Source organism: Schistocerca serialis, chromosome 5, assembly GCF_023864345.2.
Source record: "Schistocerca serialis cubense isolate TAMUIC-IGC-003099 chromosome 5, iqSchSeri2.2, whole genome shotgun sequence".
NCBI classification, from domain to species: Eukaryota; Metazoa; Arthropoda; class Insecta; order Orthoptera; family Acrididae; genus Schistocerca; species Schistocerca serialis.
This window is the reverse complement of record NC_064642.1, coordinates 484474091-484480090: the sequence shown is the minus strand read 5'-3', so window position 1 is coordinate 484480090 and position 6000 is coordinate 484474091.

Here is a 6000-nt window from a genome sequence, read left to right as displayed (position 1 = left end):
TATCATTTAGCTCCGTTACCCTACCTGATCATTTGTCGTCTTTGCCCTGCCTAATCATACTTCATCTGATATTTACTCTGTCTAATCATTTCATCTAAATTTCATCTTTGTAACCATTTCTTTGCCAATGTATATATTGTACTACTTCCTTACTAACCTTTTCCTCTTTAGATCCTCCCTATACAACTTTCATGACTTGTAACATATGTTTCATGATTTATGTAAACTCACTACAGTGCTACACTTAACATAATTATTATACTAATGGCGTCACATTTTATAGTAACAATTTATACACAGAATACGCATTATAAAGAAACTCAGTAAATAACGTGAGCATAAGAGGTAATTACAACCTGAAAATACCCAAAGACAGTTAGTCCAATAAGTCACATGTGTTAGCAGAAAACATAATAAAAGAATCTTATCTATGCCACTGCAAAACGATTGAAACTGAAAAATAAAAAAGTAGTCATTACTATCACACATACTTCCTGAATGCCCTTTCTATGATTGCAGTGTACTGTCTGTCTGTGTCATCCTCTTTTCCAAAATTTCCCAAACACCTAGGCTGAAGGACAATATTGTCATGAAATTGCGATATTTGAATGTAAAGTGTATGTGTAAGGCAAAGAAAAGGCAGATTAGTTCTAAAGAATTCAGTAGAAACTAAATTTTGCGTGCATGCAGCTATATACAAACCAGAAAAATATCATTCATAAATATAAACAAGGAAGTAGACACTACCATAAAGACAAATTATAAATCATTCAATCAATTGCCTTATGCTGGAAGGCAGTGTCACAAAAAAGTTATATAATTTGCATCAGATAGCCATAAACACCAGAGCAAAAAAAAAAAAAACTGTTTTTTCTCAAATCAAGTTACGTTCATTCACTATTGTTATCTAACCACATCTTCCCAAAAACTTACCTTCTATGCTCTTACGCTTATAAACAAGGAATGCATCCACATGGCATAAACATTGACTATAACAAGAATCATGGTCACTGTGTCAGAACCGTTACTCACTCACACTTCCTCTACATTAATCATCATAATCATTGCCTCAATCTATTACAGTATGCATCATAAATCATATAATTATTACGCCATGTACCCAACCATCATAAATCACATTATTCTACTACAATACTAATCATATTCGCTGTCTTTGTTTCACTATACACTTCAAATAACAATTCCCTGCCCTGATTTCGTCCACTTTCTTCCACATAAACAACACCTCATAGCTATAACTGCAAATTTTCACTTCAGTAAGCAGAACTTCACTACCTCACAATAGATCTGAAAAACTTCGTTCTAGACAACACAATTACTCATCAACAGTCGTAGAAAATGTCATACGTTTATGTGCAGTCATCACTGTGTTTAGCTAAAAATATTTCTCATGTGAACAGCATATTAATGATAACCTGTATATCCTCCCCTAACAGGTTTTAAAAGCACCAACAATGTTCATTTTATTAGAAAAATGTTGATCTTCTTTAAATTCTAGATGAAATTTCGTAGTTCTAGCAGTTTGTTTGGAGTGCGTGACATGGCAGAAAATCGCTTAATATGTTTCGCGATAAATGAAGGTTGTTACGCCTGAAAAGTCGCCCTATTACTGCCAGAAGTTCCCTGCCACGCGTTGAGAGTCGGTCTGGCAAGTGGTGCAATAGCGTTGTTTACCACTAACTGTTGCTGTGCGATGTAATGCAAGGAACGTTTTAGAAACAGGTGACATGTTGTTCTATACAGCATCACCGGTCACCGGTCTAACTGTGTTGGTGAGGCAGTAAATTTATCCACAGAGCAGTTACTGCGTCACTGCAATTCACTTTGGAGGTTGGAGGTGTGGCGGTGGGACTTGTAGGCCCGTACCACCTTCTGACGGTGACAGTACTACATGAGTCAGGCAGAAAAATTTTGCCTAACGTGGGCAGGTATGATTGGAAAGTATTGGACGTAGAATGGGAACTAGTCCCGCCAAAGGATGCGTTCGTGGTTGTCGTGCCAGACCTATCGTTGGCCATGGTCGGAATCCGGGTCCTCTAGGATGGTTGGGGGAACCGGATGTCGATGCCAGAGGCGTCGAAGTGTGGTCCCAACGTTGCGTAGCCCATGGACGGTGTCCCGCAGGCCATCCGCTTTCTCACAGAACCGCCGAGAGTTGTTGCGTATGGTCGTCTTTAGGGGGACCATATCCGCTTCCTTGTAGACGTCTTTAGGGGGACCATATCCGCTTCCTTCGCGGGCGTAGAGGCTTCACCTGGGCAAATTGCTCTGCAGGCGCTGCAAGAAGCTCTGGACATTACTTATACCGCAATATTCATTATTCAACTGCGAGAATTGTGCGTTTTTCCGTCTGTAACTGTTTCTGTGTTTGGGTTTGTTATGAGAGTTACTATAGTTTTTGTTTTCATATAGCACAAACGCGTCTAGCATGTAATAGTTTTCGATGTTATTAGTATTACATTTTTTCGCTAAACTGTTGTCACAGTCCAATTCCAATTTCTGAACTAACGTTTGAAATACTTCTAAGTTGTCTTTACATCCGCGGGCCAAAATTACATGTCACAAATGTATAGGTTACTTTGTTAAAAAAACGCGTATTAACTCCGATGGACTGTATGTATTTGTAAGTACAGATTTCTGCATACCATATGTCCGAAGTACTTTTCTGGGCTACAGAAGTCAGACTGTTCAAACTCTCGTAACATCATAATTCTATGTTTTACACAATCCTGTGGGGCCCGGGACCAGGAGGCTGACAAAAACGCTCAGTAGAAATCATCACGTTTTGACAATCTCTCACTATCGAACGCATTATTTCTTCATTTCCATTTTGCGTATAACCACAGAGAATATCTAATTTGTGCTAGAGTGAACAATTTGGTGGAAAGAATATCGAAAACGATCAATCCAAGCTGGGTGGTGAATTTCGATACTGTGACTCCTGAAAATTAACTTACTGTCAAAAAGAGTTTGTATTTAAACTTACAGTGTTTTGTGTGACCCAGACCGTTGTCTATTGCATCACGTCGACATTCACTGTCATATCTGGATGTGTCGCACTTTGTATGGTCACCAAAGTTTTCTGAACATGAATCTCAACGATCGAATTCGTCCTTCTCGTCGTCGCGGTTAAACTGAATTTCAATACGGTAGACTTTCTCATTCTTCTTGTTTCTATATCGCTTATTTTCCCGATGACATTTCACCTGGTTGTCTTTAAAATTTACTAATGAGTGGTATTCTTCTGTGTCTGAAAGCTGTACTGGTCATATCTCATTTGAATCTCTATCTGCACTTGGTTGACAAATTTGTCATTTTCACTGTCTGGTCAGCCCGTTTTTCTTTAACTGTGCTTAACTGTTCTTTTTGCTGAACGAGATTTTCACTCTGCGGTGGAGTGTGCGCTGATATGAAACTTCCTGGGAGATTAAGACTGTGTGCCGGACCGAGACTCGAGCTCGAGACCTTTGCCTTTCGCTAGAAAGTGCTCTTCCATCTGAGCTACCCAAGCACGACTCACGCCCCGTCCTCAAAGCTTTACTTCTGCCAGTACCTCGTCTCCTACCTTGAAACTTTACAGAAGCTTTCCTGCGAACCTTGCAGAAATAGCACTCCTGAAAGAAAGGATAATTGCGGTCACATGGCTTAGCCACAGCCTGGGGGGACGTTCCAGAATGATATTTTCACTCTGCAGCGGAGTGTGCGCTGATATGAAACTTCCTGGCAGATTAATCAATACCTTCACTGCGTGATAACAACAGTGAAGTCACTGATGACAGTGCCACTAAAGCAGAGTTATTAAACACGGTTTTCCGAATCTCCTTCACCAAAGAAGACGAAGTAAATATTCGTGAATTCAAGTCAAGAACAACTGCCAAGATGAGAAACACAGAAATAAATATCCTCGGAGTAACGAAGCAGCTAAAATCACTTAATAAAAGCAAGGCCTTCGGTCCAGATTGTATACCAGTCAGGTTCCTCTCAGAGTATGTAGATAAAATAGTTCCATATTTAACAGTTACGTACAACCACTCGCTCACACAAAGATTCTTACCTAATGACTGGAAAATTGCTCAAGTCACACCAATATCCAAAAAGGGAAGTAGGAGTAATCCGTTGAATTACAGGCCTATATCACTAATGTCTATTTGCAGTAGGGTTTTGGAACATACACTGTTTTCGAACATTATGAAGTACCTCGAAGAAAACGATTTATTGACACATAGTCGGCACGGTTTCAGAAAATATCGTTCTTGTGAAACAAAACTAGCTCTTTATACTCATGAAGTAATAAGTGATATCGACAGGGGACGTCAAATTAATTCAATATTTTTAGATTTCCAGAATGCTTTCGACACCGTTCCTCACAAGCGTCTTCTAACCAAACTGCATGCCTACATAGTGTCGCCTCAGTTGTTGGACTGGATTAGTGATTTCCTATCAGAAAGGTTACAGTTCGTAGTAATAGATGAAAAGTAATCGAGAAAAACAGAAGTAATATCCGGCGTTCCCCAAAGAAGTGTTATAGGCTCTCTATTGTTCCTGATCTATTATAACGACATAGGAGACAATCCGAGTAGCCATCTTAGATTGTTTGCAGATTATGCTGTCATTTACCGTCTTGTAAAGTCATCAGATGATCAAAACGACTTGCAAAATGATTTAGATAAGACATCTGTATGGTGCGAAAAGTGGCAGTTGACCCTGAATAAGGAAAAGTGTGAAGTTATTCACGTGAGTACTAAAAGAAGTAAGCTAAATTTCGATTACGCGAAAAGTTACACAAATCTGAAGGCAGTGAATTCAACTAAATACTTAGCGATCACAATTACAAATAACCTAAATCGGAACGATTGTATAGATAATATTGTGGGTAGAGCAAACCAAAGACTGCGATTCACTGGCAGAACACTTAGAAGGTGCACCAGGTCTACTAAAGAGACTGCTTACACCACGCTTGTCCGCCCTATTCTGGAGTATTGCTGTGCAGTGTTTCATCCACATCAGGTGGGACTGACGGATGACATCGAAAAAGTACAAAGACGGGCGGCTCGTTTTGTATTATCGCGCAATAGGGGAGATACTGTCACAGACATGATACGTGAATTGGAGTGGCAATCATTAAAACAAAGGCGTTTTTCGACGGGATCTCCTCATGAAATTTCAATCACCAGTTTTCTCCTCCGATTCCGAAAACATTCTGTTGCGACTCACCTACATAGGGAGAAATGATCATCACGATAAAATAAGAGAAATCAGGGCTCGAACAGAAAAATTTAAGGGCTCGTTTTTCCCACGTGCAGTTCGAGAGTGGAACGGTAGAGAGACAGCTTGGAGGTGGTTCATTGAACCCTTAGCAAGGCACTTAATTGTGAACGGCAGAATAATCACGTAGATGTAGATTAAAACTGTGTACCGGACCGAGACTCGAACTCGGGACCTTTGACTTTCACGAGCGTATGCTCTACCATCTGAGCTATCCAAGGACGACTCATGCCCCGTCCTCACAGCTTTACTTCTGGCGGTACCTCGTCTCCTACCTTCCAAATTTTACAAAAGCTCTCCTGCGAACCTTGCAGAACTAGCACTCCTGAAAGAAAGGATATTGCGGAGACATGGCTTAGCCAGACGCTGGGGGATGTTTCCCAATTGATATTTTCACTCTGCAGCGGAGTGTTCGCTGATATGAAACTTCCTGGAAGATTAAAACTGTGTGCCTGACCGAGACTCGAACTCGGCACCTTTGCCATTCGCGGGCAAGTGCTCTACCATCTTTCTTTCAGGAGTGCTAGTTTTGCGAGGTTCGCAGTACAGATTCTTAAAGTTTGAAAAGTAGGAGACGAGGTACCGGCAGAAGTAAAGCTGTGAGGATGGGTGTGAGTCGTGCTTGGGTAGCTCAGATGGTAAAGCCCTTTTCCACAGAAGGCAAAGGTCCCGAGTTCGAGTCTCAGTCTGTCACACAGTTTTAATCTGCCAGGA